The sequence below is a fragment of the Phodopus roborovskii genome, unplaced genomic scaffold (assembly GCF_943737965.1).
Source record: "Phodopus roborovskii unplaced genomic scaffold, PHOROB, whole genome shotgun sequence".
In the NCBI taxonomy this organism is placed as follows: Eukaryota; Metazoa; Chordata; class Mammalia; order Rodentia; family Cricetidae; genus Phodopus; species Phodopus roborovskii.
In genome coordinates this window covers 17,060,717-17,082,945 of record NW_026126407.1, presented here as the reverse complement: position 1 = coordinate 17,082,945, position 22,229 = coordinate 17,060,717, and the positions used below count along the sequence as shown (strand labels likewise).

At 40.3% G+C, this 22,229-nt stretch overlaps 1 protein-coding gene and 1 non-coding gene across 2 annotated transcripts in view; both read right to left on the bottom strand.

Moving 5' to 3' along the window:
- LOC127219135 (protoheme IX farnesyltransferase, mitochondrial) overlaps positions 1-22,229 on the bottom strand; it is a 107,628-nt gene that overhangs the window by 38,862 nt on the left and 46,537 nt on the right. The gene's annotated exons all lie outside the window — the stretch shown is intronic.
- Positions 3,335-3,516, bottom strand: LOC127219894 (U2 spliceosomal RNA). Its single transcript, XR_007834323.1, has one exon. It is a non-coding gene; the product is annotated as a U2 spliceosomal RNA (small nuclear RNA).

Below are 22,229 nucleotides of genomic sequence, written 5' to 3'. Positions count from 1 at the left end.
TAGGATCCCCTGGATTCCACGTTTTGGGCTGTGCCCGTGTAGAAGCACTTCACTGGAAAAAGCTTCCGCGTGGGGATCACTGGGCCCTCACTGCTCACTTCACTCAAGTCCAGTGCTGCAGCCTGTGAGGAGGCCTTTCATCACTCCCAGCCACTCTCAGGCACCTGCTGCTTTTCTTCTTCCTCCATCTCCATCTGTAGCCAGGGCCTTCTTTGTTACTGAGTACCAGCTCCTCTAACAGGACAAACTCCTTTTCTTATTCTTACCCCACTACCATGTGTAACCTCTTTCTCCTAATGCTACTAACCCATGGCTGGTGTCCCTGTTTGAGCTGGCACTCTTGTCCCCTACCTTCCAGGAAGCACGTTTGTATCTTTCGGCAGTGGATTATTATCCGGTACCTCTAAACGAGCTCTGTTTTCCCTATCCCCACCTTCCCTCTTGGCTCCACTTCCAAGGGCATATCTACTTCAGCACAGGGTGAACTCCTGAGAGGCGGAGTGGGTTGAGTTCACATCTCAGCACGTTTCGTCAATGGGGGAGTTCAAGGTTAGTTAAGAGCTTTCTAAGATCTCTAAGAAAGCTCTAAGGAATTTCTATTCAAACAGCTGCCAAAGGCTGGAATTCCCTCAAAGTCTGTTCTTAAAATAGTGAAGTCTAGAGGCTGTTTTGAAAAGTAAATAAATGCACCAAAGTCTAGTGGCACCAACAGAGACTACAAAACAAAACAATACCCCTCAACTTTAAAGATTAGAAAAGTGATCAAATTAGTACTACTTCAGTTGTGATTTAATACAGACACAAGACCTGAATAATTAATAAAATCCTTACAGAGCTCTCTGCAACTGTGCACCACAAAGGCATCTTATGCATGGTAATGAGATTAAGCAACATGACTCTGAATTGGCTCCCTAAAATACAAAACATGTAAATGCATCATTAAATAAAGAAAAGCTATATCATAAGCTGTGCAATGAAATAGGCCAACCTGCAGAGGTTTGAATGCACATCTGGCCACGGTGGGTGGGGTGGGAGGCTAGAGAAATCATTAAGCAACCTGAGAACTCCCAAACAAAGACACTGTAAAATTCTGTACTATAAAGCAAAGGAAACACTTAATCCCCTAGGAGCTGTAGTATGTATTTCAACTGTGTTATCCCTTCCTTTGGAAGGACACGGCGATACACCGAAACCTGGGGCGAGCATGTGGCACAAAGCCAGCTTGCTTTGCTCTCCTGGCACCTGTTGTCTAATCATCTGTGAGAGATTATTGTAGGCAGCAGAAGAGGAGGGGCAGAAGGAGGAAGGGGAGGTGCAGAGGGAGGAGGAGCTGGAGAGGGGAAAACGAAAGTCTTTCTTATATTAGCAAATACTGTGCTTCACACTGACCACATTTGCTTTCTATAAATTGCCCCAAACATTACCGTCTACCTTTGGACTTCAGACCTATGAAGCTGTAGAGGGAAATGACCTGGTTATTAGGAGACACCAACATTTTATTCCTTATACCTCTGAGAGGCTGTCACGGGGAAATCCCAGCACATTTCAATCTCAACAAAATTTCTCTGCTATCCATTTCCTCCACAATACTGAAATATTCACCTCCCAAACCCCAAAAGTATTTTCAAATAACTACAATCTGTGTTTAAAGAATAAGACGTTTAAGAGTGTTACAAAATGTGTTTCCCTGTGAATCTTAATGGAAAACTACAACAGTAAATAAAACCAACAGATAGTCACTTGAAATACTGAATAAAAATAATACTTTAATTAAAGGAGAAAAATATGAGACTATTTCTGAAAGTCAAGGTAGCAGAGGGTGTTACTGATGGGAATGCTCCTATTAGGCTTTAACAACTGCACCTACCTTGTGTTCCCTTGCTTTTCACTCTGAGGACTGAAACTGCCTTGGCTGTGGCTGGTAGGTTCAGTACACATGAGGTGTGCTGGGCCTCCCATGTGTAAGAACAAGGTGGCAGTTCCTACTGACAGATGTGGGAAGGCTGGAAATTCTTACCATAGGGTAAGATATTTGTCATGCAGGGTGGGTAGGAATGCTCGGTCATTGCCCAGAAACCTCAAAGTTTAAGCACACCATAGGTTTTTCTCTCAAGCCACAGAGAATCCCTTGGATGAGGGGCATGTTGTCCTGGAGAGTGCCTGCTGACAGCAGCATGGCCAATCAACCCATGCAGGAAAAGCTTGAATCAACACTACATATTTCCAAGTTTTGTGCTAACAGTAAATGGTGAACATGTTTGCTTTTTTCTGATGTGTGGATAAATGTAAAATATTAGGTGTTGCAAGGAAGGATGAAGCCGTGACAAGGACAAAAGTTCACAATTGGTTTTTCAATGATTCCTTAACTTTAAACTAGTTTTAATTGGGATTAACAAAATGGCCTATTAGGAACTCATTTCAAATTTCTGCTAAACAACAATTTAACTCCAGAAAATAGATGACACACATTTTAAAGATTTTTTTTATGCGTATGAGTACACTGTCTGTGTATGTATGTGTACTATGTATAAGCACCCATGGAGGCCAGAAGAGGGTGTCAGAATCTAGGGAACTGAAGTTACAGATGGCTGTGGGGCTTAGAACTAAACTTAGGTCCTTTGTAAGAGCAGTAAGTGCTCTTAACTATTGAGTCATCTCTCTGTGCCCCAGGTAAACATGTTAAAATGCCCATAAAGTATGTGTGACAGCAGTTTTTATTACTATGAAACTCTAGAGAGCTCATGTAGGTTGTATTTGGTCAACAAATCCCAATATTAAGAGAATCACAATAAGTTTCATAGTTCTATGTCATCTATTTAATGCAATTCTTTTTGTTTTTTGAGATAGGGTTTCTTTGTGTAGTCCTGGTTGTCCTGAACTCGCTCTGTAGATCAGGCTGGCCTCTGCTTCCCAAGTGCTTGGATTAAAGGCATATACCTCCAATACAATTCTTTTATGGGAGTGGAGGTTGTGGTGTTTGAGACAGGGTTTCTCTGTGGCTTTGTAGCCTGTCCTGGAACTAGCTCTTGTAGACCAGGCTGGTCTTGAACTCAAGAGATCTGTCTGCCTCTGCCTCCCAAATGCTGGGATTAAAGGCGTGAGCCACCACTGACTGGCCTAGAATACAATTCTTTTAAGATACAAGAGTTATGGTGTCCCTTCTTAGGTATCTGTGTAAAATGGGAACCAAATTTTGTGCCAGATACAAATTAAAACTAAAATTGTTTGTGTCATTACTAAATATTTTGCCAAAGGAAAGGTTTTTAACCAATAGACAACTGTATTTTGAATTATTATTTTAATATTTGAGAAATTAAAATAATTCAGTCCTCTGAAGGGGTACACCATTCCTGGAGGTACTGCAATAGGTGGCGTACAGTTGATGGAGTGAGCCTCAGTTCCATCTCTCTTCTCCAAATAGTCATTTACATAGTCCTCAAAGAGAGGCTGCACAAGACAGTGAACTTATTAAAATAGATACTATGCTTGATCTTAGCTAAAAGGTGAGGAAGCAATTAATATTTTGAATTTTGAGTACTGAGTTTCAGTTAGCTGGAAGATGACCCCTGGGCCCAGCTGGAGGTTGAACCTGGAGCGTTGTGCATACTCCAAATAAATACTCTACCAAAGAGCTGGGTCCAGTCTGTTCTTAATTCTTATTTTAAGACAGGGTCTCATAAGTTACTCAGGTTGGTCTTGAAGTTACCCTGTAGCTCAAACAGGCATTGAAAGTAGGCCTGCACTACCAGGCCCAGCTGGGAAAGATGGTTTTCTAAGAGATGGCTTGTTTGTTTATGCCCTTGTAGTGAGGGAACATTAAAAGGAGAGAAGGCTAGATATGAGCAGAGTATTTAATAAAATAAGGAACGAGGAAAGGCTGACTGACTCCAAATGTTAAATGATGTCTAGTAGCAAACAATACAGATAAAACATTCTGTAATGTATGCAAACACATTTACACCAGAGACGATGTTAGGAATGTCACATGAGCTCCAAGGCTCATTCTGATAGAATCATATACATATGTATTTACTTTAAAAAGTAACCTTAGCACTTGGAGGCAAAGACAGGCAGATCTCTCTAAGTTCCAGGCCAGGAAGAACTACACACTGAGAATCTGTCTCATAAACAAAATGGAAGAAAATTCTAGTTTTATTTATTTATTTATTTCTGTGTGTGTGTGTGTGTGTGCACGCGCACACACACACACACACACACACACACGTGTGGCAGTCAGAGGATAACATTTGGAAGCTGGTTCTCTCCTTTTACCATTTGGGTTCCTGAGATCAAACTCAGATCATCAGACTTGGTGACAGGTGTCTTTATCCACTAAGCCATGTCACAGCCCCAGAAATCCTATATTTAAAAATCATCCATGTTATACACTGTTTCTCTTTAGTGTGGGAATGAACTTCTCTTCTATTTATTTATTTAGAGTGTATATATGTGGGCATGTGTGTGCCATGTTACACATGTGGCACTCAGAGGACAAGCTCTTTCCACCATGTGGGTCTTGGAGAAAATTCAGGTCATCAGGCTTGGTGACAAGCACCTCTACCAGCTGACTGTCTCCCTGGATGTGAGACAATGGAATTCGAAGGGAAACATGCCAGAAAACAATATTAACAATAAGTGTGACAATGATCATAAAATGTAAAAGAATGGAAAGGTAAATAGATTAGATATAATATGGTGTGTAATATAAGGTAACATTAGAAAATAAATGCCGTATTAGAAAGTAGTCTGTGGTGCCAAATTCTGTAACGACTACCATGCTAATCCAGATATCAGTGGCTTTTACTCCATAAGGAGAATAAACTAAAATAGTCTCTATTATTCCTACAAGTGGCAGTCTGTAGATGTAAAATACACATGTCAATGGACATCTAATAACCTTTAAACATTTTAATATAAAAGTGTGATCTAAGACATAAATTAATATTACTAGTTACAGCTAGTCAGAAAGTCCCAGACAATATTCACCCATGAAAGTTTAAATAATATATGACTAGCAGTCTTTAGAGAGACCCTAGTGTAAACGAATGTGATTTTTCAAAATGATGGTTCTAATGAGTAACTATATTTGAGGCATCATTTCCTTTACCATTTATCATCATGGTGTGACATTCACTCAGCTGAAAGTTATTTTGAAAGGAAATCTGCTACTCCACGATATACTGCACAGCATGGTGGCAATTATTAGTAATGCATTAACTATTTCAAGGAGCTGAGAGTGGACTGAAGTGCTAAGGATATGCTAATTAGACTGGCTTGGTCATTTCTCAATGTATACATATATAAAAATATCAATTACACAACAAAATACGCTATTTTCCAATTAAAAACAAAATTAAAGTAAGAAATAAGAAAATTATCACAAGTCAAATAACAGCTATGCAGCAAAGAAATCAGATGTAACATTGAGTTACATGAAGCAGCTCACGGATTATTGACTGGGTACAAAACACGTACAGCACATGGTAGTTAACAACCTAAACTTTGTATTGCTTCCTAGCAGGCCAAATAGATTACTATTAAAACTACAAGGTGCTTAAAAAGGAAACAAGAGTATGGCAATAAGAGCATCACTCAGGAAGGAAAGGGAAGCACAGTGATGGACGGACCAGAAGAGCGATAATGGGTCAGCTTGCTGCTAGAGATTCTACTTGTGAAACTGCAAAGGAGGGCAACTACACCCATAGCGAGCTCTACAGGGCAGAAGGAGGCATGTGCCAGATAAAAGTGCCCAGTGCCGCATTGCTCTGATCAGGTAAACAGGGGAAGAAAACCCTGAGGAATGGGCAACATGTGGGAAAAACGACGAAATACCAGGAGACTAAAAACAACTAGAGATGCTTTAATAATAGGGGAGAAGGCAAGCGAATGCTGTGTTCAGAGTCAGTGTTGGGGTCAGAGCTGGGGATTATGGGTTTTCTGTTTGTTTTCAAATTTTCCTTTGTTATGATAAAATGGAGACAAGCCATAAACAAAATAATTAACAGAGATAGATGTGGCTATGTGTTTTGTAGAAAGGATTTGTAGATGGTTTTGGTGTGGAAAGTTTTTAAAAGTTCAACATTACAGTTTTAAAGCCACATTAAATCTGGACTTTCCAAAACACATTAGAAATGTAAAAATTCCCTGACAAACCCCTTTGAAGGTCAGCGTGGGGAGGGTCTTTACACAGATGGCAACTCAAGCCGCCTTGGAAGAGGCACTGCTGTTTCAGGGGTCTGCACTTTCCAGAGCTGTTATCGAAGCAAAGCTTCCTACAGCTTTGCTCCTTTAGCCCTGGCCGAAGCTTTCCACATCTGTGTGGGTCAGAACCTTGGCTCCCATCATCATTACTTTTTCTCACTCTAATTTGTTCAAGTTATACAGCACAGCAAAACAGGCTGATAAGCACTGCAAGCAAAGCAGTTTCTATGTCTCTGCCTTTCCATTTAGATCTGTCATGCCTATGAGTGAAATGTTTGCATGTAAAGGTGCACATGCACACATGAGCACATGCATATTGAGGCCAGGACAACCATTAGGGGCTATCTCAGGTTGAAACAGGGTTTCTCACTGGTCTAGAACCTAGCAAGTAGGCTGAGCTGTGTGCTCAGAGGTGTTTTTGCCACCACCTCCCAGCGCTGGGAGTATGCATCATTGTATCCTGCTTTTTTGTCCCATGAGCTCTGTGTATCAAACACAAGCACTTTATTGAACCAACTGTCCACCAGTTTCACGATGCAAGTTTTATACTTTTATGTGCCTAATTTAATAGCTAAGGAATATTATTCATTTATTTAAACAAAAATGTGGTAAGGTTACTTCTTCAATTTTTAAAGATTATGTTTTCTTTTTATCTTGGGATATGTGAGTGCCTGAGGCAGCCAGAGCAAGGTGTCAGATACCCTGGAACTGGAATTAGCAGTAGGTATGAGCCCATGGGTGCTGTGGGTTCTGGGAAGTAAGCCCTCTCACCGGCTGATCCGTCTTCCTCATCTGTGCTGAGGTTATTTCATTTGGAAGTCTTTTTTTGTTTGTTTGTTTTTGCTTTTTTTTTTTTTTTTTGAGACAGGGTTTTTCTGTATTGCTTTGGAGTTTGTCTTGGAACTAGCTCTCTAGACCAGGCTGGCCTTGAACTCACAGAGATATGCCTTCCTCTGCCTTGCAGAGTGCTGAGATTAAAGGCAGGCTGTGTGCTACCAACTCCCTGCTCATTTGAAAGTCTTAAAGGAAAATTTCACAAATAGTCACATATACCAACATGTCAAAATCTTGTTTTAATCAACTATCCAGTTTTTTTAAAAAAAAATCATGTACATTCTAAGCTATGAGTTATATAATTAAAGAAATATTATTTCCAATGAATTAAGAAGCAAATTTGTTTTGAACAAATAATTCATTTGAATTATGAGCTGACTTCATGAGGGTCAATAGGCTAACTTAGGATACACATTCATAACATTGTCAAAGCGGTAAGAACTTAGTTCATGGAGCACTTGAATAAACAAAGGATAAGTAAACCTGGGCACACCAGTGTAGCCAGCAGTGCCCCTTTACCGACAAACTGCAGCAAGGCACTGGCTCACCACTTTTAATCAGAAATAATTTCCCAGTGCTGTCACTCACTACTCCCCGAGGGCTCTGTAACACCAAGGATGATGAGAAGCTTTTGAGCATTATGTCAAGTAACCCTCACTCCATCCCTATCTGGTACTATGGTTACTTTCACTTTAAAGATGAAGACACTGAGGCCACAGCACTCTCCTCTGCCCCTCCCAAGAATTTTGGTTCCTAGTCTCTGTTGGCCATCTCTGCTCGCTCTGAGCATCAGGGACACTGTGCATTGGGACCCCATGTCAGATTGTACAATAGAATTCGGGTAACAATAAAAAGTTCTAAATGGACAGCAACCAAAGTCAAACACAAGATGAATCTGGTGTCTTCTGGAGGTGTCTGCCCATAGTTTACCAAGTGACTTCACTGCACACTGATTTCTGAACACACCCTCAGGGCTCTGTGCTACACACCAGCTACTCACACAGCACTAATGCGAAACATGACCTGCGAAAGGCACCAGAGACACCTCAGCTGAGGCCTGACCTACTGCACAGGACCTTGCTCTTATGGAAACATACTGGTGTAAATATGGGAAACAAAAGACTTTTAGCATTACATCTTCCTAATATAATTTCTTTGTTTAGATCTAGGCCAATGTTTCCTTCTTCTCTACCTCCATCTACAAACTCTTACTATTTTACATTTCTTTTGCTGTTACTTGAAAGAGAAAAATCTCAAAGCTAGGTGAAACCAACCAACCAGCCCCAAAAACTAGAATTTTGTCTGATTAAATTCGTGATCACCACGATTGTTTTTGGTAGCTCTGGATATCTCGTCCACACCCTTCACTGCAAGGATTCCTTAGAATCTCCTGAATCCTTGGCCAAGGATTTGCAAAAACTGTCAGATGAAGTGCACAGGTGATATGTTCAAATCCCCAAATTCCGATGCTTAAAGACAAGACTATGAAATACAGTGTTTTCCAATCTGGGAACAAAATGATGCTCTTTGTACATACAATCCCATCAGTACTCTTGTCTGTTCAACAACACAAGGCCAGCAAGCCTCAGGATCTAGTGACCTGCTCCTCACAGTCTAACTCTTTAAGCAGACATAGCATTAGGTCCTTCTGCAGCTCTCGGTGACCCTGGTGGGTCCCACAGTGTATTGTATTTCTAGGCTTCTAAAACAGAGCAACTTAGAGCAGAGGCAGGGGCCTGCATTTTCAGGCAGCTGCACTGCACGGAATTCCTTACATATATCAAAACTGGACAGTTTTTAATCTAGCCTAAAATAATACTGAACACAGTTTCTTATCCAACACAACATTTAACATAAAAATTTAAGTTAAATAGCAAAAGTGCTAACAGATACCAATTTTATAAAATCTATACACAACTTACAAAGAAAGATTCTAATAAAGTCTGCCAAAAGAACAAATAAACATTTTCAAGATGCAGCAAGTCATTCCCCTGCTGAGGGTATTATACTAGATTCTGTATGATATCATCACTGGGGAAATGTGGGCCATGGGCACACGGGAGCTCTACTTTTTCTTATAGCTGCATGTGACTCTGTGATGCTCTCAAATAAGTATTTTAATTGAAAATACTGAGGAAACATAATCTGTCCATATCAAGCCCACACTCCCAAAGCAGGTTCATCCCAAGAGTTCAACAACACTGCTGTCTTGTAGCTATTCTCCTCAGTGCTGTTCTGCACTGTCACGGAGAGCAGGCTCAGCGCCTTCTATGTGCACGCTGTGCCTCTCTTGAGGTAGAAACGTCAATGGCCATATACAGACAAACTTAGACACCTTACAGGTTTGTTCTGGGCTCTGAAACATTCCCTGACAAGGGTGGACGATTTCATCTTTCAGGATGAACAGCTTTTAAGATACCTCAGAACCCAGCTAATTTTTTTTTTTCAGAAACAAATACTTTCGAGCATAACTTGTTTACCATATTTCTTGATAGCTAGTTTAAAAAAAAAAAAAGTACAGAAGAAACCTTGTAATATGTTTGTCTCTTCATTATTGAAAATGCTTTTGGATGCATGTAAGCATATCCTGGTGAATACTTCAAAGGGTCACATGTTATGAAGCAACCAGATAAAGCTTGAATCACTGTATTCTTTAAGATTTAGATGGATTTTAAACAATTCTGAAAAATCATTCTTTATTTTTTCTTTAATTAGTCATACTTGCTAAACTCAAAGACATTATGGAATCTATATTACAAAACAGTTTAATGAAGAAACTACAAGTATTATTTATGAACTAAAAAGAAATTCCCTAGTATCAAAGCAAAAAGCATACAGAATCCACCGTGACTGCAAGAGCACAGTGACCACTGGGGCCACTGTGTAAACACCGACTCAGCTTCCCCTGACAGGAAACATGCTATGCAAAATTGAAGGACGTGTGTGTAACATCCGATGTCATGTGTCCTATAACATCGGTCCCATGAAGCCTCACTAAGATTATTTTGGAACCAATGAGAAATCTGAATCAAAGACAAGTTTGAAACAAAAGATATTTCCTTAGTTTCAATTGTGATAAAAGTATCTCAATTCTATACTTCATAGTTGATTTTTTGAACATTCATAGTGAAGGTAGGATGTAAGGGACCCCAAATTAACATTTTTTTTTTTTTATTAGATAGGTACAGTTTCACAGCATCAACATATCTGGTGTCAGTGACGGCAGGCATTTAAAAGGCTTGATCGTCAACTGTAGTTCTTCTGTATACCAAGTACCTTACATCACATACTGAATAGGATTATAATTTATAATTTGTTAATTCAACAAAATCAGACATGCAAAAATAGATATAAGACCCACACTCGGGGATTACTCTTAAAGTAAGAAACTCTTCAAGGATCATTGTTCTAATTCAATTTTAAAATAACAATTTTTTTTTTCCAGAAATAGTCCATGGTTGAACTTTTCGTAAGCACTGACAGTCTAAATTTGTATACTTTGGTTACAGTTGGTACAGAATAACAGGCAGTGGAAGGCCCCTCAAAGCTTCCTTTAGAGACTGGCTGATGAAAATAGATCATTAACAATTCAGTTGTTTCGATTTAAACGTGCACTTTTAGAGCTCTCCCAGGAACTTGAAAACAGCCACTCACGGTCTCCACATCTTGTTTTCACAGGAGGCACAGAAACTGCCTTTAGTTCAGTCTAACTGGAGGAGAATACAGATTCTTACACATTACCACAACACTTCTGATAAAACAAGCAGTGGCTTATTATATACATGTGGTTTATTTTTTTGAATAAATCTAAAGAATTTTATTAAATCAACTAAGCCAAATATTGCCAGCATTTGTCTTGGGGAACTTCACAAATGTTCCATCGTCTCAAATACACACGCCCCACATGGTGGCACTCATCGTGTTACATACAGAGCAAAACATTTCAACCAGCCCAAACAGACTGAGTTGTGCTCTCTCTTTCAGAACTGCATAAATCCAAGTGAACTAAACTTAAAACAATACTCAACAGTCTGACACAATCCTTTCCACGTGACTTGAACATTAAATTTCTGAGAGTAACAATGCGTATTTTTTTCTTTAGTATTTTATTTTTAAATTTAACACGACAAGCTATGATATAGCTTCAAAATGGATATAGGAAAATTAAAGGAAGCCAGGAATCCTCTATGGCACAGGCATTCCTCTTACTACGAAGAGATCTCTCTCTCTCCCCCTTTCTACGAACCAGCTGTTTAGAAGTTCAACTAAGGACTTCATAGTACAGAAAATTAATATTTCATAGGAATGTTCTAGTGACAGTCATCTATCTGTAGGACTAAAACGCATGCCTTTATGACGAGGAAAACATAACAGACAGAAAATTTACGAGAAAAAACACCCATGCTGCCATACTGTCAGTACTCCGTCTCACTCCTCGCAGCCCAGAGGAAGAACGCAGAGGCAAGACAAGAGGGCCTAGACTGTACAGTTCATACCTCCATGCTGCATGAGCTGAAAGGTCAGTTGTTGTATTCCAGACAAAGCTTACTAAAGTTTATTTGACCATCTCCACAACTTCTCTTTCTCCGGAATGTAAAGCGACAAAGTCGCGGCACCTGGCCTCTATGCGTATCCCAGGCACAAGTGACTGCACAGCTGCGGAAAGCTACAGCTCAAATATCAAAAATTCCTGATATAATAAAATGGTGTAAACTTAAACCACCCATTTCTAATCCAATTACTTTATCTCCTCACCTCATCGACAATGACTTCATGATGTTTGGCTGGAGGATGGTGTGGTACTTGGTTTGTGATTAAATTCTATTATGAGCTATAGAAATATGGTGGGTATTAAAACCCAAGCGAAGGCAAATAAGTATTTTTAACTTACACATAAATGATGAAAAGGTACATTATTTAGGGAAACTTCTTATTAATTAAAAATTATCTCAGAAACTGCCAATGTTGCTACTACTTTATGATTCAACCTCAAGTGTTTTGCTTTCTATAGGAAGATGCCCTAGGATAAGGAGACTTCAGTCACCTTCTCCACATAGCTACCTCCAGGAAAAAACAGTGTGGTCCTTTCCACATCCACTGTAGTTCCATAATACCCCTAGATGTATGTATTGCCACATGGCAACCAGACAAGCTACAGTATGGTCTCTTTTAATGGGAAATACCTGCTTTATAACTGCTCCACAAAATCTGCTTTTCTTAATTAGTGCCACCAGGACACAGGACATAAAGTCTTTGCCTGTTTCTGGCTCATTGTTCATGGTGCACTGTGGTTACCCAGGCCTTCCATTACATAAAAAGCTTCCATTATGCGGAGTCAGGGCCAGAGCAAATCTCCTCAAAGAGTCTCACCATCTTTAGTGGAACAAGGAGGTGGCTGGAACCCGACTTTCCCTATCCCTGCAACTCTTGTTGAGGGGCTCTGGCAGACATGGGGGGGGGGAGGTTTCAATATCTCTATTCCCTAGAGAGAAATCAGGAGGCTGTGGCTCCTTGACCTGTTAGAATTCAGCCTGAGAGTAGAGGGCACACGTGAGTCCAGGGGCTTCTGTGCTTTGCCTCATTTGTTTTGTTGGCTCTGTAAAGATAATTCTTATTCCTTAAAGTGGTTAGAGACAAAGGCATGCTGGCAATCAGCATATACTAAGTGCTCAGCATCCTCACTGTGCAATGTGTATAGTGGAGTGCATTTGGCCTTGTGTGTGTGCAAACATTGGGTACCCTAATCTAAGCACTCAGGGATTCCCGTGATACAGGCACTACAACAGGAGACTCAGTTACTACACCAGAAGCTTGCCATTTTGGCTAGGCTGGCTCATTAGCCAGCTCCTGGGTTCCACCAGTTTTCACCCATTAGTGCTGAGGTCACATGCATGGTTAGCCATGAAGGACCTTTTCCCAAGGGTGCCAGAGATCTGAACTCAGGTCATCAGGCTTATGCAGGGAGCTGCAATCTATTTTTTATAAAGCATCATAAATTGTTTGGCTTCCCAGAATTATTAAGGGGTAAGTTTAACTGTCATTTCACAGTTTCCATAATTTTTTCACACACATGAATTTGAAATAATCTTCACTAATGAGATGGATAGACTTATGCTACTTTTGGTATGTGGGTATATCATATGCTGCTTTTACATTTTCTCCTGGGTTAAGACTTGAGTGCACAGAACTTTCTGGGTGGGGCATTAAATGCCTCACTTACAACAGGTAAATAGATCCATTTTTACGTCATGTACTACAAAAGCAGACTGAGAATGTCCTTCGATAGATGCACCAAAATGTACTTTAGAACAATCTCCCCTGCCTTCCTTTATGCTGCTTTTTGGTTGCTCTACATTACAGTAACCATTTAGACAAGGCCTTTAACTTTCTCTAGATTAGTTGGCCACTTGAGTGAGCTGAATACATGCAAATCACACCCCATTGTGCATTTCCCATCTCAGAGGAACTTCTATGAGCTTCTGGGGACACAGTAGTGATCTAGAGCTCAGTGGTGGCTCAGCATCAGGGCCATTGCTATGACAGCTTTTAAGGACTTAGACCAGTGCTTGTAGAGTCAGAATCACCTTGAACTTCTGAAAGATTTATCCCTTCACCCTCCCCCAACCCAGAGATAATGGTGCTACGTACGGCTGGGGAGAAGAGGAGCAAAGCAAAAGGGGAAAGATGGTGGGGGAGGGGGAGCAACAGATGAGGAAAAACAGACTGCAAAAGAGGGATAGAAACAAAAATAGAGATGGTAGTGTGAAAGACAACATGGCTATGCACAAGGTACAAGAGAGGCGTTTCCTCGAAGGAGGCAGAACTCAGTCATCCCTGAGATGTTTACAGATCCCATGTAAAGTCACGCTCCCATTTATGTCAAGAGGCCAGCTTTCGTCCTGATGTTTTACTGAATCCCAGTGTGGCACTGCTGGCTTCAGCATCTTCTACTCCCAGGGGAAGGAAAGGAGAGGACGAAGAGGGCTCACCAGAGACACCTGGAGCGATAAACACAGCAAGCTCCTTCATTGGGTTTCTTCTTTCTCTCTGTCTCTCTCTGTCTCTCTCTCTCTCTCTCCCCCCGCCCCTAAATAATTTACCTAACTTTAAAACAGCTGTAAGCCACCATGTGGGTGCTGGGAATTGAACCCAGGTCCTATGAAAGAGCAGCCAGTGCTCTTAAGCACTCTCCAGCCCTTACCAGGATATAGTGTTATCTCCAAAGGCTGGTGACATGCTGAAGGAGGAGAAATAAGTGTGTTTTCTGATTCTTCATGAAACAAAGACAACACTGTCAAGTACATATGCTTGCATATGCATAGGCCTGCACCTTCCTATCATTGGTTAAGGAGCACAGAGCTTAGAGTGCTTACAGAAGATGCTGAAAATTTACTCAAGGGGTTTTGAAACAAGTGTGCACATGAGAGTTGGCGGAACTGTTTCATTCACTTGAGACCAACACTGGAGCCAGCAGAAGTTGCTGAGGATGCTAACAGTGCTTACATACTGATGCCGTTCTCACATACATCTTGAAATGTAAAGTGTTACCCAGAGAGAGAAAACTTCATTGTGAGACTTAAATACGATAGTAGTATCTGAAAACCAAAGAATTATAGTTTTTTTTTTATAAATAATACAAAATGAGTGTTTAAAAAAACAAACATAGAAACACAGATTCAGAAATATATCTGAGACATGTTTTCTTAGGAGTTGAACACTTCTGTTTGGTTTCTATGTTCCTACTGTAACTCAGTCCAGCCTGCACAATCATGAATTAATCTGTAATATACCTAACTGATCCCTTTCAAAGTGCCGTGCTGCTTTCCCCCAGTAATCTTTTCATCTAATTATCTGAGTATTTTGGGTGAAAGCATTTTTTAAAACAAGGATTCATATATGCACGTAACACAGTAATATCCATACTCTTTGTACACACACTTATTATAGTAATGTTGGATAATTCACACTCTAAACCATTAAATTCTAATAGATGTTATGACCAAAAACGAATATGCAAGCATAGATAGCTCCTTTCCAGAAATGTGAAAGAATAAGAACACAGGTAGACAGTCATATCATAATGAAATAAGATAGATATCTGATAGAATTTGAAACTAATTACTGCAGGGATAGCTTTTTGTGAAATAAATCTTGTTTTCAACATTCAGAACAAACATTTTAATTCCATAAACATAAGAAAAATAAAAACATATCACAGCTGAAATGAAAATGTAAACAATCAAAATTGCATCATTAAAATGTAGATCAAATAACATAATTCTATATAGTCCATTAATATTTTTAAGCCTGTCTTTAAGAATTCAGTTCAGTGAAACCTGTGGGCTAAACTATTAGAGGTAACAAAAAGTAAAACTAAACATAAGGTGTCAATGGTTAATGCAGTAAAAAGAAAAATCAGATTCGTAAGCAGCATCTACAAAAATTCTGAGGTCCTGACTAATGTGTGCCTGTGTGTGGGTGCGTGTGCGTGCATATGCAAGTACATTCACACCTTCGAAGTGCCTTGCACAAAATCAAAAGCCTTCCTCTCTCTTAGAAAGATTCAAATTACTATTAAAAATACAACTTTAGGGAAACAATTAAATACACACTTGGAAGGTGGTTAGATACACATACTTTGATGTGGCCACCTTACTATTTGGTACTTGAGGGCAAAGTAATAATTCTTCAGTAACACACAGTTATTAGACGGACCTTTTACTTTTAAATTTAAATTCATATTTCAATTTGAAACAAAAAGCAAGTCCATAAACTGTCAAGATAACACATTTACATTAACACATGTAATACTTATTTGAAGAAAATCAGTAGTGTTATATAATATTCATAGCTCTGATCCACATAAATGTAAGTGGAAAATAAATATTTAGATACTTGGACATTTAGATATTTTTCTTAACAATCTTAAAAATTCTTTTTTACAACAAATATAATCTGCTTGCCCCAAGCACATAAACGCATGTGAAGACGGAGGTGAGAACACACTGCATGCTCTGGCACAGTGTGGCCAGTCCTACTGGAGCTGCACTTAGTGGCAGCACCAGAAGAGACGCAGGGTGAATAGTCAAGGAAGAATGCAGTCAAATCATCAAATTCAAGAAATGCCACCCACAGTTGGCTCAGTAAAGAAAACAGCTTAAGTTTACAAGTTACTTCATTGCCTATTCTATACTAAACCCTTTAAAGGAGCCAAAACTGCCCCTGCCTTTTTAAAATGAAACAATTTTCTTTCAAAATTTAACTTCAAAGATTAAACATAATACATAGATTATTCAGACCTTTGCCCAGAATTCATGATTTCATTTTGCAAAGAAACACAAATCACAGTTATTTACAGCCCTTTTCTAAAGTTATGGACACGTGTGAGACCAAATCAATTTAGCCTACCATATTTTAGCAATGCTCAAACACTATAACTTCAAATGCAGGGTGAGAAATCATCACGGACACTGGGGCTTCAGCAAAGTCTTACAAGAATCAAGTAAAACCAAACTTTTTACAGGAATGTGAGCAGATCCTCGATGTCATGGAACACTTTTTGCATGCCTGATCAGCAGGCACCTCCCTGTGCTCCCGCTCTCACATCAACGAGCTTAACAAAAGACAATTTTCATAAAAACAGAGCTACGAGCACTGTCACCACGAAACACACTATTCAATTAATCAGCATAAAATATTTGCACACAGAAACACAGGATATTGTACAAAGATCTGAGCCCATCCACATTTGCAAAAAAAAAAAAAAAAAAGAGGGGGGGGTACTATTTTGCAGTTGTTAATTAGCTGTGGAAACAGGATGTTTATTAATACTGGACTTATTTTTAAAATACATATTATACCTCTTTGAGACTAAAAAGAGGATTACAGAAATCAGAAACTTTTAAAAGTGTTTGAACGCAATAATTCAAGAGTTTATACTGAACCTTTTATTCAATGGTTTGACCAAAGGAATTTAAATCAGTGAGACCCAAATGGCTTAAGTTTAAATGGATATTGATGGAGAAGTAAACATTTGGGTCCACTTTAAAATAAAGATGAAATGGTAAAGTGCCTTCAAGCTAAACATATTTAAAATAATAAATAGAAAGTAATGAAAGGCCCATCCTTATGTGGAACTGGGGGAAGTCCCAGGGATGAGTCAACACAGTGCCCCGTATTAATCTCGGTGTGTTGTTAGAAGCATTTTTCTAATTGACACTGAATTAGCATTTACTATCCCAGAGAGAGCTCTCTGAGGCAAACACTTTAATGGAGGTTGTCTGATGGCTTTGACTTGTATTAGAGGTGTAACAAAATAGATTTAGTGAGCAGAGTTAGTTGTGGTGGTGCAGGCAGCACCGGAACCGCCCTGCTCCTCACCCACCGCACAAGCCATGCATGAAGCTCTCTCCCCCGACTAATATATTAGGTCCTCTAAAACAATGCATTAATTATGCATTCCCTGAGAGTCAGACACTGTGCTTAATATGATTAGTGCTGCTGTCTACCCCACTTAAGTCCTGACATGTATTTTAAAACCTGAAAGCGAACTGTGTTCTGGTACCCAGAACACTAGCTGTGGGCTTCTCAGGGCACACAATAAGCACGAAGCACACAGGCGCTGAGGCTTGCAGGCTGCTGGCTTTAGCTCCTCAACTCTTGTGTTCCACTTTGCGATGTCACTCAAACGCATCTACCTCATGAGGAGCTACAGTCCATCCTTCGTCTCAGAATATGTTCTAAGTTGTATGGTATGATTTTCAGTATTGAAAGCAATATATATATATATATATATGTATGTATGTATGTATGTATGTATGTATGTATGTATGTTTATTTTTGGCTGTCAAGGGTTTTTCCTTTCGGTTGCAAATGAACCCCTTTGGGGAAAGGTTACCTTGGCAAAGCAAGAATTAAGTGCTCTAAACATTACTGGGCGAGCTAAAGTCCATCCTTATCAGCCACAGGGTTTCAGTACATTTCTCTTAGTGAGATGACAATGCTGCACACACACATAAGTAAGCTCTTGCTTTATCAGCTGTGGGAGTGGGCCTGTGGTTTTCTGAGCATGGTGAAAACTACAGCCTCCGTGAAGGTTTCCACTGTTGGTGGCTAGATAAAAACATTCCTGCTTCCTTCGCCCTTGCGCATTCATCAGTGACAACCTGTGTAAATATATTTAAAGACAAAGTTCTCATTTCATTGTTCACATTTCAGGGGGAAAGCCCAGCCAGCGTCTCATAAATCAATTTGTCACCTGCTTTTACTGGTCGTTTTCTAGTGGTTTTCAAACCAAAGCGAGACCTGGGAAAGTGATAGGAAGAAGAAAGGCTGAAATCACTCCACACAGCAGGGACATTTGTTTCTAGTGTAACTTATAACCGGCTCAGCATTACATAAGTAGGGGCCATCATTTGCTACATTCAGACAGCAGACAGCGCTCAAAGGCCAACTCTGGCATGGCCTTTGAGTGGGAAAGAACACTGCATTCTGCAATGGGACGCCCACAAGAAAAAACAGACTGTGCTCCAGAAACCCAAATGGCTCTCCCAAACCTTACCAGCATGGACCACCCGAGGGGGAGAAAATGGAAGGCTGTTCCTCCTCCCCATGTAATCCCCACAGGTAATCACCTAACAACCGGGTGTTATGAAATGACTACACCATCTTAATTACCAAGAGGCCCATTAACAAATTACAGGGGCAACAAGAAAGGGCTAAGAAGAAAAACACAGGCCAAAGAAGGATAACAGACACACCAGCTCTCTCCACAGCCATTCCAAATGGAGCAAGTGAAATAATCCATGTGGCAACTCTTAGGGAATTTAATCTCATATTTTAATTTTATGCTACAGGAAATTAGGAAAGCAGAGAGAAGCTTGTATGGAATGTTCTTAGGACGTATCTCTCCTCACAGTAACTATCCCACTGCTCTACCTTTAATGAAAAGGCAATGATAAAGTACAATAAACTTTACATGCAAAGTCCATGTCAGCGGTGGATGGACTGGGTGCTAAAGGGAAAGGACTATGCAATTTTTCCTATCAGTAAAAACACTGTCAAACCTAATGAGAGTGGTCACCCTGCAGTATTTGATGCAACCACTAACCAACCTATTTATAGCTGAACTGAGCAGAACACAAGAGTCAGGTATCCTGATTTATTCTTCAGAGACCCGCCATCACCTTGACAGGAGCGAGAAATGGGAAACTAACCACCATGCAATCAACTGTAACTGATGTAAACATCTTATCTCCTCTTAAGTAACAAAAGAAGCCTAGTTTCACAGCTGGCCATGGCTAAGACTGAGCAACAAGGAGAGGGGTGGGGGTGCTTGATGCTGAAAGGGAAAATATCTAGGTCTGCACATCATATGGTTTGACTTAGAGCGACTGATTAAAGATATTAAACTACTCTGAGCATAAATTGCATGCACCTGTTGTTCTCATGGTGGCAGCCCTTGCACAACAGCTCTGTGAGCATGAGAATTCTGCCATGGACAGAAAGCCCTGGCCAGCTCCATCTCACGTTGCCCAGCATTGGAGGAAAGTGGATTTATTAATCAATTTCACAGTTTCTTTGGATACACTGTTTACATTAAGACGTGACACCAAATAGACTAGAGAAATAACATTGACGTTTTCTAGTCAATGTCTTTCATTATAAGCTGCCTCCCTAATTTTATGATCTGTGTATATTTTTTTTTCAACCAGACAAATTAGTTTCATATGTTTTCATCATGCTGCAGGCTACTTTATCCATTCTGGGAAAATAATCCTGAACCCCCCCCCCCCCCGCCAACTTTTCATTTTCACAGCTCAAATATTAATAGATTGCCTATGTGAGTCTTACTACTCTAATGACCTTAAGAAAATGACCAAATTAATGCTGCTAAGAGATTCTTCTGAGGGACTGTGAATATGCCACTCAAAATCATTAGCTTACTGTGTGTTGAGAGAGAAGCCAGTAGGTTCATGACTAAAGAAAAGAGGAACTGAGGTCTGGGATGTGGTGTTGAGGCGAGGTGCTGGATGCAGCCTCGGGTGCCTAGTCTGTACTTACAGAACTCTGGGAAGATCAAAGGCCTGGCACAAGACACAGTTCTCTATACAGAGCTGTACAAAGGCAAGGCCACCTGTGATCACTGCCACCCCTCCCTATGCACCCAACCACCATAAGCCTTAGGTCCTGTCTGGGCTTGGCTTCTGCTCAGAAACTTTCTTTGAAGCAGGTGGACTCCATGCAGGAGCGCCTGCAAAGGCAAGCAAGCTCTTGGTTCCATGGTGACAGGTAGAATTTAGTTATTTTCTGGAAGATGTGTACTTAGGACAGATAATAATTTAATATGATTTACTGAAACAAAGGACTCTAGCACTGATGTTTGTGAGAGACAGTGCAGTACATTTTGTTGCTAGGTGCCAACAGTCATAGTGTCACTGCTCTCAAGACAGGGGCTTTCATTTGGCCAAGAATATCTTTTTCCAGCCCCAAGAGTCCCAGCAATCACTGCCACTAGAGAAGACCACTCAGGTCTTCGCATAAACCTCAGATACAGCAAGGTTGAAATTGACACACCGAGCATCATGGGACCAGTCAGGCTCAGAAATCTGCTGGCAGTAAGACAGGCAAGCACCTGGGCACAGGTGATCTGTGTGTGGCAGCTTGGAGTCAGGTGGCTAGGACAGGTTGACTTCTAGTTCAGCACTTGGCCAAATGACCTTAAGCAGTTTGTGTACCTCCTGTGAGCATCCATTTCTCAGCTGTCAGAAGGGTGATAACAGTAGGCAGCACACAGTTTCTAGGAAGATAAAATCAGACGGTAAATGTAAAGTTCTTGGTGACCTCCAGTGAGAGCATTATTATTTGCAAAACAGCAAGTCAGATCGACAGCCCTCAGTGAGTGTCATCAAGGCACAGTTCAAGGGGGTTTGCGCCTTGCAAGCTGGGCAAAGCAGGAAGTTCAAAGTCAAACTCATTTGAGCAAGAACTAGGAGGAACAAGAAGTCAATGTCAGGGAGAAATGGAGCCTGTGTTCCCTTCCCCAAGCCCTATAGATTAATCCTAATAGAGGCATGGGGACAGAGTACACAGAGGATGCAGCTAGATTATGGGAGCTCCCCCTACTGAAGAGAATCACTGTAGACTGAGAAACATCAGCAGCCTCTGTTGGGTAAATTCTAGCCAGCTATTACTCTGCTAATGATTCATTTACCTGGATATTATTTTCCCAGTATGGGAAAACTAATTTGTCTAATGGAAAAAAAAAGTATACAAAGCACAATTGCTCACATATACTCACAACAGCACATACTTCTCTTGGAACAGACACACTTCTTATAGTCTTACCATTATTCCTGTATCCAACTGGAAAAATGCTAAACAAAGCAAAGCACCTATACACTCACAACAGTTAGTTGGGTTTGCTCGCCATTGGCTCGGTTCACCGACCTTAATCAGCACTGAACATGCTCACAATTCCACAACCACACTTCAACTTCAGGCTACAGTAGGAATGTGTGAGAAATTACAAGTCTGCTTCACAGACTTGTGTAACAATCACAGCCTTTAATATTTTTCAAAATCCCATTTAGCAAAAGCTAGCAAAGAATCATGGAAGTACTGATTTAAATGAAAAGTTCAGCATTTCCTTTTTCAAAATAGGACCACTGGAGAAAGGAAGGGAGAGGGACACTTGGAGCTGGTGAGACAGCTCAGTGGTGAAGGTCTTACCCACCCAGTCTGATGACCTGAATCTAACCTTTGGGTACTCAGATGGTAGAAGGAGAGCTAACTCCAACAGGTGGCACATACCCCTTACTCCAAATAAATAAGCATAAAAATTTTTAAAGAAACACGTTTCAATTTCATGTAAAAAGCATTGCTAAGTATTTACTTTTTAGAAAACAGATAACAATTTATTTGTAACTGTATTAAGCATCTCTCATTTTCACTATTTTAAAGAGATGTGAAGTAGCCAGGCAGGGGTAAGACCACAGATCCCGATACCAACTCCACTTAACTGGTCAAGGGTGCCTTGCAGAGCATGTAGAAGATGCCTCTAGCATATGAGTTTTCCAAGGAAGGGACCTGAGTGCTGAGTGTTCCTGGGCTGCCATGTGTGTCTGTAACCTAATAAAGCTATCTGAAGTAAATCAGCCTTTTCAGAGGGAAGGACCCTTTCCTCTAAGTCATTT